Source organism: Prionailurus bengalensis, chromosome B1, assembly GCF_016509475.1.
Source record: "Prionailurus bengalensis isolate Pbe53 chromosome B1, Fcat_Pben_1.1_paternal_pri, whole genome shotgun sequence".
NCBI lineage: Eukaryota > Metazoa > Chordata > Mammalia > Carnivora > Felidae > Prionailurus > Prionailurus bengalensis.
The window spans coordinates 25,234,926-25,248,784 of NC_057344.1; the positions used below are offsets into that span (position 1 = coordinate 25,234,926).

At 38.4% G+C, this 13,859-nt stretch overlaps 1 protein-coding gene and 1 pseudogene across 6 annotated transcripts in view; one reads left to right on the forward strand and one right to left on the reverse strand.

Moving 5' to 3' along the window:
* DLC1 (DLC1 Rho GTPase activating protein) overlaps nucleotides 1–13,859 on the forward strand; it is a 428,030-nt gene that overhangs the window by 156,522 nt on the left and 257,649 nt on the right. The gene's annotated exons all lie outside the window — the stretch shown is intronic.
* Nucleotides 8,501–9,545, reverse strand: LOC122471613 (annotated as a pseudogene).

A 13,859-nucleotide genomic window follows, 5' to 3' on the forward strand; every position in this document is an offset into this window, starting at 1 on the left:
TATTTATACAGGTGTTTACTTTTGGTTCACCTTTGAAAGGTTTGGAAAGAAGTTCTAGCATATGATAAATTTAAAAAGCACCTATCCCTATTCCAAAAAGGCAACCCATGTGAGCTTAAGAGATTTATGTGCCAGGACTCAGGGCCACCAAACAAAAGGGGATCTACAGTTGGATTACCCAGAGGCCTGGAAACTTAAAAATAATGTGTGACGGTGAGGAGGAACAAACAGGAGAGCAAATCAGAAGAAAAAGTTGATGGGCTGCTGCTCCATCCAAAGTTCTGTATGTGCTCTGAGATTATGGACCAGAAACCACCTTATTACTTGTTCCCTGGCTTCACTCACTCTCCCACCTTTTCTCTAAAGTTGGACTCTAGCCCTGTATTATCCAAGATCTAGAAGGACATATCCCCGGGGGGATGGGGGGGGGCAGGGAGGAGAGATACAAGAGCATACATGTGAGCAAGATACACACCTGTGCATGTGTACACACACACACACACACACACACACACACACATTCCTCCCTGCTGACACTCAAGTCATAAGTAACAAAGATACCACTGTAGGAATTCTTTTCAAATTTCAGAGAACTTCTTAGAGTACAGAAAGAGTTAAGAGAGCGGGTACCTTTGTACCTGGTTTTCTTCAGCCAAGAAAGGCAAATGACACACAAGCATACATCTTTGTTCTTGATCTTTCAAGTTCTCATGTTGGTGCCAAATTTAAAGAGATCCAAATGAAATTCAGTTTTGCAATCACCAAACACTGAGAAATACTTGAGCATACTTGACGAGTTTAGATTTGGTTGTTCCTGCAATGCTACTGGGAAATGAAGTTATAGGATTCTTTTGCATGATAGCGGGGTGGGTTTTGTGTGTGTGTTTGTTTGTTTATTTTGATTGTATGGGGAGAACATGTGAAAATGATTTAACCAGTGAGTTTAGTTCTACAGTTTAGTAAAGCAGTTTACAGTAATTTATTCTTTGCCGTTTCTGTGTCCTTTGTGTAATAGAAAGCCTTGGAATAACAACCAGGTTCAATTTCAGTCCTGCCACCAGCTTTATGACCTTGGACCAATTTGTTATCTGAGCTTCAGTGCTGTTAATTCATAAAATAGGGATAACTGTACATAGTTCTCATGGCTGCCGTGAAGTTTACAAGAAAGAGTAAATGTGAGTGCTTAGCATTCATTTTTTCGATGACATTTGTTAAGTCTCCACATCATGCTTGGTCTGGTCATGCAGACACAAAGCAAAGCCTCTGCCCTCAGGGAGCAAATATTCAAGTGGAAGATAGAGAACAAACTGGAAAGAAATCCCAAGTGAAATACTTGCAGGTCAGTTCCTCAGGCTCTCATTTGTAGCTATTAACAGACTTAGGATTTTGCAATTAGTTGTGTGACTGTATGATTAATGTTTATGTCCCCCACTAAAGTGTGGGCTCCACGATGGTAGAGACCAACTATTGTATGCCCACACCATGCACAGAGGTGACAGATATGCACAAGTACAGAATAACGAGTGAATGAATGGTGGTAAAGAAATAAACAGAAGAGTATATCGTTGAGAAAACAGAGATCTGAGGGAGTAAATCTTTTGATATGATAGGACAGTCTAGAAAGTCCTCTCTAGGAATCTGGAACATTTAAAATATGGCAAGAAGCCAGCCCTGTGGAGGAAAAGAGCCAGGAGAGGAGAATTCTAGACAGGAACTGTCCGGGGCAAAGGCCCTGAGACAGGAAAGAGTGTGGAATGCTTAAGGAACAGGAAGGGGCCAATGTGGCTGGTGCACCGTGAACCTGCAGGGCCTGCAGACGATGTTAAGTGTGAGTTTTATTCTAAACATAATGTAAGTTCCCTTTCCTTCTTCCACGCTTCCCTTTGTTTATAGTTTTGTTTTGGTAACAAGACTAACATACATTCAAAAATTATGCAACAATACTAGATAATGGATAATTAATCGTGGATTATGGGAAATAGATGCCCGTGTTCAGAAGTGGACGGGATGTGAGCTAATGCATCCAGGAAAGGTTAGCCTACACCAGAATTTACCTCTAACTTCACGTTTATCTTTGAAATTATTACATTATCAGGCACTTGGCTCCCAGCTTTACAAAGTGCCCAGAAACCTGGCTGCACCAAGACAAAGTCTTCTCATTTCATGCTGGCTTGCCTCTGCTCTGGAGGATGTCAAAGACATTTTCACAAGCCAGACTTGACAATGCCCCAAAGCACAGGCTCTTTCTCCAGTTTTACTGGTAGACTTGCGGCAAGTTTAGGCTGCATGTTCTCTAGCACCATCATGTTCACCTTCCCTGCAGATTCTGTCTTCAGTCTAACCCCATAGACTGAATACGTGCTAACTCATCTCTGCCTTGTAAACAGATTCAACTTTAGCCACCTTTTCATACTTTCCTCTTTGGGGGCAGGAAACTGGAAAGTTCTGCTGATTTCTCAGAATCAGCAGTGGTTAGCATCTATTGTGTCAGTGGCTCTATGGCTCTGAGCTTAGATTTATTTCCCTGGTTTTAGGACATTTTCTGTTCCTCCTTCTTCCTTCTTGACTATTGGAAATCTATCTTAGCTCAACCTAGTCATCAAATCATTACCTGGCCCAGTGCCCAACATCTGCCATTGCTTCCTTATAGAAGATTACTGATAAATGTGATTGATCAGGAGAATTTGGGTGGCAGTACTATTCTCAGTCCTTTGAGTTCTGCCTTGATCAAGAAGCTTGGGTCTATTCCTTCCTACCCTACCAGGAGAGACATTTGATTTTGGTAGGGGAAGTTTGCCAAAAAGGTTCCTAGATACTTTGTCTGGAACTTTCTTTGAAATATGCAAATCATAAAAATGTGTAAAGGACATTTTTTATGTATATGCCACTTCTTTAAAATAACACCTGAGGGGTGCCTGGGTGGCGCAGTCGGTTAAGCGTCCGACTTCAGCCAGGTCACGATCTCGCGGTCCGTGAGTTCGAGCCCCGCGTCAGGCTCTGGGCTGATGGCTCAGAGCCTGGAGCCTGTTTCCGATTCTGTGTCTCCCTCTCTCTCTGCCCCTCCCCCGTTCATGCTCTGTCTCTCTCTGTCCCAAAAATAAAAAAAAAAAATAAACATTGAAAAAAAAAATTAAAAAAAAAATAAAATGACACCTGAAATGTGTATTAAATTTCATTTAAAATACTTATGTTGTAAAGTAAGAAAGAAGAAGAATATAATAACTGTATATGGCATGAGCCCAACCGTGCATACAAGAAGGAAACAAACCAAATTGTTGATGATGTTTTTATATCTGGGCAGTGAGATTATGGATTTTTTAAATTTTTATTTTTTCATTATTTTTAGCATTTAATAATTTTTAACATGTGGATTTCTTGCATAACCAGAAAAATTAGGCTATTTATAAGAGATAAGAAATCACACTGTGCAACCAGAATGCACAGAGCGAGTGTTATCCTCCTGATTCTATGTGGTCTTCAATCTGGAACACATTAGGATTAACTGAGGAAAAATAAACTAACTAAATAAAAGGGGTGGAAAAACCTTTTGGAGGTGATGGGTATGTTTATGGCCTTGACTGTGGTGGTGGTTTTATGGTGTATACTTATCTCTACACGCATCAAGTTGTATATCTTAAATATGGACAGCTTTTTCTATGTCAGTCAGATCTCAATAAAGTGAGATAAAAAAATAAAAGGAATTAACTGGAGAACTGTGAACACTGCCAGTTCCCAAACTGAGCCTTTTACCAATTAAATCAGAAGCAGAAACCCAGGCATCGGTATTTTTTTTAAGTTCCCAGGTGATTTCAATGTACAGCCAAGGTTAAGAATCACTGGTAGACTAATTGGATAGCTTAATGGTTTGCAACTCTCCCTGCAATTAGAATCTCCTGGGGAGTTTTCATAAGACCAGCATGTGGTCCCTAACCCCAGGTTCTAATGTTAATTGGTTTGTGACAGGGCCCTCACACCAGTAGATTTAAATTTTTTCCAGGGTTCTTATGTACAGACAGGGTTGTAACCCACTGTCAGGTAAACTAACCTGAGTTGAATATTCACCCTGGGCAGGGCTCTGAGCTGAGTGTTTTATGTGCATTTAATTCTCAAAGTAATCCAACAAGGTGGATGTTATTATTCCCATCTCACAGAAGAGGAAACTAGTACTCAGAAACATGAAATAAATTCCTCTAGGCACGCCAACTCATTTGAACCCAGGTTGTCTGTCTCATGTGGAGATAGGCAAAGAAAGCATTCTCCCCAGTTTTGGAAGAAATGGGGGAAACTGGGGAGAATGTTTTCTAAATTCCCTAAGGTAGAATCTGGCATACCCACTTTTAATCGTTGATGCAGTAGCTCTTTATATGAAGTTTTTGAATTAGCAGTTGTCCCATTCAATTTCTGTGTAGAACAACATCAAGTGTAATGGCTAGACATTCTGTTTATTCATTCCCTAACAACCTGAATGGCATTAAACTTCACATATGTTCTCATATATATTGTAGTGCTTTAGAACTTAAACTTCCAACTTGTTACAAGTTACAATCATATCTCATTGCTTAACTTGTGACACTGTCCATCTTCTCTCCTGAAATCATGGCACGGCTGCTATTTATTTTATATCATTTTTTGGTAATAACTAGTTAATTTATATTTTGAGACTTCTTAAAGAATTTTGCAAAACTCCTTACATAATTGAAGGCACTATTGGATGTCCCAAAGCCGACTTCAGGATTGCTGTTCCAGACAAATTTCAGCATCACTGGATTTGCTGAGATCTCCTCTCCGATGCTTCATTTAGAATGAGTTGTGTTTTGCTGCAGTGGCTGAAAGTATGCTCCACCCCTTGGGAGAGTCGAGATCCCCATCAACTTCAGGCAGATCAGCAGGTGCACGTCACCAGCAGAACTGGGCTCTTTTCACTTATAATCTGAGTCCCAAGTCTTTGAAGTAAAACTCATTTGCCCAGATTTGTATAGCATTACCTGAGCGTAACATTACCCAATAAAACTAAATTGATGGGTTGAGGATACAAAATAAGCCATTTCAATTACCAGGAATTCCGGATCAGCTTATGGGGCAGGTTTTGTGAGATGGCAGAGAGGCCAGAGAACAAATACTATTTAAAAAGATCATTTGTAACTGTTTTCCTTTTGCCTGATAAAATAAGCATTATCTTTCAAATAATGTTAGAGAGGAATATCATCCACAAACTTGCAGGGGAACATAGCCTTAACTTGGATAACTTTGGCAATGAGCACATAAAAAAGAGAAAACAAAGAAGATAAAAAAGGAAAAAGAAATGACCATTTTGGGGGCTTGAGTTCAGATAAAAGGGAATACTCACTTTTTTATTTCCCTTGCCTGTGAGCATTGTTATTTGGCTCCTTCCTTAGGAATTTTATGTTGTACTTTTAAAGGTATTAAAATCCTATTTTGTGATTGGGTTATTTGGGAAGGAGAAACTATAATGGATAAAATGGGAAAATATTTTAATGTTTATTCTTTAAAAGGGAAAGGAAACTCTTGTTACTTTTCTTTCACCTACTTTAGGCCAGGAGAAAACATAGGAGGCAAATTAATAATAGTCCCTGCTGCTAAGCAAACAAGAAAAAACTACTTACCAGAGAAATCAAGGGCTTTTGGACCAAATGCAAACCAAAGTCCATCCCTTATCCTTCTACCAAGATGGCACTTAAACTTTGCAATCTCACTGATCTGGGGGAAATAAAACTGATATTTTGAGATGAAAATCTGATTCGAGTTTTAATGTTCTTCAGGTTATTTTACTGTTTATAAGTAAAAACAACTGTGTGTTACCTGTCTACTTCTACCTATGGGTGTGTATTTTACGTGTGTATTTTGCGTATGTGGCAAAGAGACTTGTTCTGACATCGCTAGTTTCAGTTAACTACTAAGTTAGAATCTTCTGACTTACAGCTGTGAGTTCCAGAAAAAACTTAAAGTGGATAGAAGAATGTTTGTTATAAAGCAACATGTTATAATAACATTAGCCTTTAAAGTTTTATCTGGGTTGGGGGGGTGCCTGGGTGGCTCAGTCAGTTAAGCCTCTGACTTTGGCTCAGGTCATGATCTCATAGTTCATGGGTTCGAGCCCCGTGTCAGGCTCTATGCTGACAGCTCAGAGCCTGGAGCCTGCTTCGGATTCTGTGCCTCCCTCTCTCTAACCCTCCCTTGCCAGTGCTATGTCTCTCTCTCTCTCTCTCTCTCTCTCAAAAGTGAATAAACATTAAAAAAATTTAAAGATGTATCTGGGGATTTTTCAGAAAGTTCTTATCTCTTTCAAGGTAATACCTAACTTATGAGAAGATACATACAGGTATTTTAATAAAATTTATATCCTAAGTGGAATTTACATATTTTTTTAATTATCCAGTGGTCCTCTTCTAATTTCTTCCAAGCATTCTTTACATCTTCAGAGTATTGCAAAATTTGTAGTATGTTTTTAATCCAGGGTAACTCATACAGCATTGGAAAAAATAGGTGTTTTCATTCATCCCAATTTTCGTAAGAATTCAACTCATCTGTCACAAAAATTTCTCAACTATTACAATTCTCAAGAAAGAAAATCCTGAAGAATTATGATTGGACTCACAAAAGAAGAAACAACCTGTCTTCTTGTAACTTTATTCAGAATTTCACAATCCATGCTAAACCATAAAGGAAAGGCCAAACACAATAAAATGGCAGAAAACCAGTAAGAATGTGCCAGAGTTCAGAGAGCAGTTGCCCCAGGCTTAACTTCATTGACCTTTAATCTCTTTGAGGCATCAGTGACTTTTCTATAAGGCATCTTACAGTGTGACCACACTCAGGCCTTGCATAGTTCCCCTGCAAGCTGGAGTCGTAACAGTCCATGTCAGACCTGACTTGTGGTGCTGAATAGTTGGGTTAAATTTGCCTAAGAAGAAATATAACAGTTTTCTCTGGAATGGCATATTTGAAACACTTTGGCATCAGACAGTAAAGTAGGATGTAATCTCTGACTCAGGGAAGAACTTTTCTGAGGCTTCTTTGACTTACGCTTATGAAGTAATTGGACTCAAAAGACCTTCTAGAACTCTAACAGTACTGTCCTAAAAGTGAAATGTAGCCTAGGAGTAAAAAAAGAGCACTGGTCAGGAAGTCAGAATTTCCATTATTGATGTACTACTTATTAGCCATGTGACCTTCAGAAATAAAGTTTGGAAATCATTTATTAAGCCCTGTACTATAGGTTAGAACTGGTGCATATAGAGCCCAGTTGCTGGCTTCAAGAAGCTCAAATTGAATAGAGAAAATAAGTTAATACAAGTTACGATGATATAGTTTGATAAATGACATACAAGCATTTGGAAAAATTCTGAAGAGACAGAAATGGATAATCAGTTTTGTTTGGGGAATGTAGGCAGAAGCATCTGGAGAGGTTTCAAGCAGGACCTTGAAAGGTAACTGCCAAGTAATCTGGAATGGTGAAAACATACAGTGCGGGAGAAGGAAGGACAATTTAGATAAAATGTAAATTGAGACAAATCATGAAAAGCTTTGAATAACTTGCTAAAGAATTTGGACAACACAGCCTGTTTGGAACTAGATTTCTTCATCTTTAAGATGAAGAGCTGAATGGGACTATTTCTGAGTTCATGACCAGGTCTGCAAGTCTAAATGAGACTACATTAAAAGTTCAAGAGGAAATGCTTTGTATGAAAATCTGGCCAGATAATAATCAGTTCCTGTAAAGATAATGCCAAGTTAGTGACTATTACTCCAAACTCCAGAATAATCTCCCTTGCATCATCATATCAGTGCTTTAGTAGAGGGGATGGGGAGACTTTTTGTTTTTTTAATGAATCAATATGACTTTGTGTTATATGTGCAAAAGGAGTACTTTCCAGGACTTCTAGTTGAATTACTTAAAATGTTATTCTAGGACGATAAAGCTACAGACAGAATTGGATTGCCCCAAATTCATGGATTGAAGTTCTAACCTCTGATGTGACTGTATTTAGAGTCAGGAAGCAATTACAATGAAATGAAGTCAGAATCGTGAGCCCTGGTCATATAAGAGACACCAGAGAGCCTGCTCTCTCCCCTCATGTGTACTCAGAGGAAAGGCCATGTGAGGATCCAGCAAGAACATGGCCATCTGCAAGCCAGAAAGAGTCCTCACTAGAATCAAATCTGCTAGACCCTGATCTTGGACTTCTAACCTCCAGAACAGTGAGAAACACATTTCTATTGTTTAAGCCACACAGTCTCTGGTATTTTGTTATTGTTTCCCAAGCCGAGTGAACAGATATCAAACAAATGGTATTTATTATGGGACCTATTTTTTAAGTTTCAGTTAAGGTATCAAAATCTATTTTTAAAATGTGATTGCAAGTTTTAGAACATTTGAAATTTTAGTTCTTTATGGCAATTTCAAACCCTAGAAAATAATATTTTTTGACAAATATATTTCTTTTTATTGTTATTAAAGTTTTCTCCAATGTATTTCAGTAAATGAGTATTTTATTTTATTTTATTTTATTTTATTTATTTTATTTTATTCCACTGTTGGTCATAGTTTGAGCCCCACACACTCCCTTCCCTTTCACCCCAAAGGGAACTCCTTTGTATGTAGCCACACACTCATCATTAGTGCAGAGATCTGGCTGGATCTGCTCCCAAATCTTCTTCTTAGGATTTAGCTCCTTGTCAGGCTCTCCAGGAAAAGCATCAAAAACAATTCTGTCTCCAGGAACAGACCCAGTAGGAGGTGCCAAGATTTCAACCTTCTCAGGTGAACTAGCACACATTACCATTGCCTGAGATATTACTCCCCCCATCTTTGCAGGTTTCAGGTTACAAAGTAAAATCACCACCATTCCTTCTGTTCAAGAGGAACATGACTCACCAGGCCACTGACAACTGTTCTTGGGGCTGTTTCTCCAACATCTACTTCTTCTACATGTAAAGAATCTGCATCAGGATGTTTTCTGGCAGTAATGACACAACCAACTCCAAGATCCAGACGAGAAACATCTATCGGCTTAGAGTCAGCACTTCCTGCTATTGATTGTTTTTTCTCCTTTTTCTCTTTCATTTCAGTTTTCTCTTTCATCTTTTCTTCCGCTCTTCCTCCTGTTATCGGTTCTTTGGCACCAGAAGATAGTTCTTATTGGTATAGACTGTATCACTTTTTCGGAAACTGTGGAATTAGCTTGCAGTAGAGTACCAGCTGGGAATGGTATTTGTTTCACTCCGTTTTGAATTTCTGCTTGAACTAGCTCTTGTTTCAATTCTTCAATTTCTTTCTTTAATTTAGCATTTTCAACTGGAAGTTTCTTCTCTTCTCTCAAAGTTGCCTGCAAAACTGCTTTCTCCTTAAGAAGAGCAACTTGCTGCTTTAAATATTCAATAATTTGATCTGCTTCTGCACCCTTCTGTTCCAGTCTCTTCAGAACAGCACCATTGGTTGCCATTTTTGTAAAGATACGGCAGAAAATCATAAATCGGTGGACAGAGCAACCTGGAGAGCCTCACCGGGTAGCCTCAGTCTTCCAAAAATAATACATTTTTTTTTAATTTTTTTTTCAACGTTTTTTATTTATTTTTGGGACAGAGAGAGACAGAGCATGAACGGGGGAGGGGCAGAGAGAGAGGGAGACACAGAATCGGAAACAGGCTCCAGGCTCTGAGCCATCAGCCCAGAGCCCGACGCGGGGCTCAAACTCACGGACCGCGAGATCGTGACCTGGCCGAAGTCGGACGCTTAACCGACTGCGCCACCCAGGCGCCCCAAAAATAATACATTTTTGACTGATCATGCAGCTATGTGATGATTGTAAATGCAACCCTTCCAATGATGTCTTATTTCTTTTGAAATGAGAATAATCATTGATTTTAAACCTCTCATTATCTTTATTTTTATTTTTATTTTTTAAATTTTAACGTTTGTTTATTTTTTCGAGAGACAGAGGGAGACAGAGCACAAGTGGGGCAGGGGCAGAGAGAGAGGGAATCAGAGAATCCAAACCAGGCTCCAGGTTCTAAGTTGTCAGCACAGAGCTCGATGTGGTACTTGAACTAACAAACTGCGAGATCATGACCTGAGCTGTAGTTGAACGCTTAACCAACTGAGCCACCCGGGGACCCCAAAACTTCTCATTTTCTACACATCTGAGCTTTATCAGTGAGCTAAATATTAGTGGCATTCGGCAAACTGAAATGGGCTAATGGACTTGGTGTAAGTGAATTTCAAACCAAATAAGTTTATTTAAATTTTCTTTTTTCTTTTCTTTTTTTTTCTTTTTTTTACTTCTAAAGGGCTCCTATTTACATGCATGTGTATACTAAAAACTATGATAATTATTTTGGCATTCACCCAACGTGAATCTTTTATCAGCTGCTTGATGCCAAATACTGTGTTGGGCCCCAGGCATAGACATAGGTGGAGATGATTCTCTGCTTCCACTAAAGCTCACAGTCAAGTCTATTAGACAATGGAATTGACAATGGCAGACAATAAAGTATTCTAAGGGCTATGATAGAAGTACAGGTTGCTATGGGAGCATGCGGCAAAAGCATCTAACTAGTTAGAAGAACCAGGAAACTTCTAGAAAAAGTTTGCTTAAGGAAAGCCTGGAAGGAAGTTGGTATGTATAAGGCACCAGTAACTATGTCAAATGAAGGAATTTTAATCAGTAGTAATTAGCCAAGCAAAGACGTAGGGAATGAGTTTTTAGGCAGAGTAAACATATTGTTTGAAGGTCTGGAATAAAAGAGCACAGCCAATTACAGAAACAAAAAGAAATTCAATATGGCCGGAGGGCAGAATCTCAAGAGGCTGAAATGTGGAGAAGCGTGTGTTCACAGACAAACCTATTAGCCTATTTCACTCTCAACCAGTTTTGAGTAAATCAAGAATTGTGCCACTGGCTATGTAGTCCAGGACATTAGAGTTAGAAGGGGCTTTAGAAAAATAATCCTTTGTTATTTTAAGTAAATAAGCAATAAAAGGTTGTGAGACTTTTTATAGGTATTAAGTATAAAATCAAACATATTTTCTCTGACTCAGAAGAAATACCACATATATAGTTGGCAACGAAATTTTTTAGATGCTCTGCAACCCCTCACCAGAATGCCCCTTTCCTCTCCTTGTCCCTCCCTGGGAGTTACTCTCCTAAGAACCGAACAGGGCAAGCCTCCCATGGCTTAACTTCTATAACCTGTCTGGGTTGCAGCCTTAAAGAGCAAAGCTGCCTCTAATCACCCTTCAGGAGAAAGTGGTCTATGTTAAGGACAGGTAAGAAGGAAGAGTAGCATCATCTGGGAAATGAAAACTGTATAATATCCTAAATTAAAACTCTAGATGAAAAATATTTATCTTAAGTGGGCTATTGCCCATCTCTACATATCTCTAAATCAATCATGTTTTGAATTAAAGAATAAAATGGAAATTTCCAGATATTTTGATTTAATACAAAAATCACTCAGCTTTAACTACAGTTCTAGGCAATTTGTTTAGGTATCAACTTATCTTTACTATTATATACTTATCACTTTACTTTGAAAAATAAAGGGACTGATACGCTTGTCCACAGGAGTGAATGTTCTATTTTTAAAGGAAGGATAAGATAATTCATCTAATATTACCAAGCAAGGTTAATGTTTAGCCAGCAGTAAATATTTATTTGACCTCATTCTTATCTGCTTGGTATCTTACACCACACCAAACAGTGTCTCAATAAAAATGTTAAAAATTGAAACCCGTCATATCTGTTCCTTTTTTCAAACTTATGTGTTCATAAAATCCTTGACACCTTACAGATCCTTTTGTCTAAAACACATGCATCTACAGATGAGGAAACTGAAGCCAGGGAGAGTAAGTGATCCATCCATCTGAGCGCTTTTGCATGTAGCTTGGGCGGGAAGTAAACAGTGTAGCAAGATTTGAAGGCAGACAGTCTGGCTCCATGACCTGCCCTCAACCACAATGCTCCATGAACTCTTTCTAGTTGCATTTAGTGTTTTATTTATTTATTTATTTATTTCATCGGAAAGCTGTCTCTGCATGATTTCCTTTTATCTCTTTATAAGCATATGGAGCCATTCAGCACCTAACGGGAAACACATTCTATGTGTAAAATACCCCAAAATTAATTACTAATAAAGATTTATGGATCTCTTAATGGTATGCAAAGCACTACATAGATGGTTTTGGGGAACATGAGAACTGACTGTAAAGGATATTAATAAAGGTTTTTATTTTACTCTTTATACTTCCCTGTGTTTTTAAAATTTTCTACAGGCGGTGTCTGGCATATATGAATTAAACGTTTGTTAAAGAATGACTGGATACGTGCTACTATATGCATGGTTATTAATGTAATTTAAAAGAATTTGAAATAAGAATTTATATTTAATTTAATGTAAATTAATTCAAGGGGATTTATTTGCAATCTCTTTTGAGAAATGTGTCAGAACCTAAGCATCCGGAGAATTACAATTTTTCTAAGTCAGGTTTCAGTAAACACTTTCTTTTTTTTTTTTTTTTTTTTTCAACGTTTATTTATTTTGGGGACAGAGAGAGACAGAGCATGAACGGGCGAGGGGCAGAGAGAGAGGGAGACACAGAATTGGAAACAGGCTCCAGGCTCTGAGCCATCAGCCCAGAGCCCGACGCGGGGCTCGAACTCACGGACCGCGAGATCGTGACCTGGCTGAAGTCGGACGCTTAACCGACTGCGCCACCCAGGCGCCCCTCAGTAAACACTTTCTATAAAGGGTCAGAAAGCAAATATTTTGGGCTTTGTGGCCATTGCCGAAGCAGCATGGACAGTACAAAAACCAGTGTACTCGGATGTGTTCTAATAACATTTTATTTGTGGACACTAAACTTTCAATTTCATGTAATTTTCATGTGCCATAATATATGCTCTTTCACTGTTTTTCATATATCAAATAATATAGTTTACAGACTGTACGAAAACTGGAAAGGATGGATTTGGCTCAAAGGTATAAGCATGCAACTCCTTTCTTAGTGATTCTATTGGAAAAATCAACATTACAGCAATAGTGTAGCATATCAGCAATGGTGAGCTACATGGATTTGGGACTGAAGCCCAACTCTGTTTCCTAGTTTGTGACATTAATTTCTTAAATTCTTTGTGATTCATGTTCTTCTTCTGTAAAATAGGGCCAACAATAATACTCTCCTCATTAGTTTATTATAGCAATAAATGAATATAAATGAATTTATGTAAAACACAATAAGTGCTACATTTATGTTTAGTAAATACATAACTTCATTGTTTAAAAACATTTGGGGGGCGCCTGGGTGGCTCAGTGGGTTGAGCGGCCGACTTCAGCTCAGGTCATGATCTCGCGGCCCGTGAGGTCGAGCCCCACGTCGGGCTCTGTGCTGACAGCTCGGAGCCTGGAGCCTGTTTCAGATTCTGTGTCTCCCTCTCTCTGACCCTCCCCCGTTCATGCTCTCTCTCTGTCTCAAAAATAAATAAACGTTAAAATTTTTTTTTAAATAAATAAAAATAAAAACATTTGGGACTCCTTTGCAAAGACTTTTACAGCTAAATTACAAATCATGGGAGAAGACATCACCACACACTATGGTTACCTATTTTATTCATGAAAACTGTCCCTAAATTTGTCCATTACAAAAATCTAAATCAAAATCCAATATTTGTATCAAAAACCAACTTTGAAACTTGTTATTGGATTTGACTGTTTCAAAATGTAATTATCTTGAACAGGAAAAATATTCCAAAGAATGATACCAAAAGAATGAGTACACAGTTTGAAAACAATTATGAAGAGGATACCAAAAGAATGAGTATGAAGTTTGAAAACAGTTATAA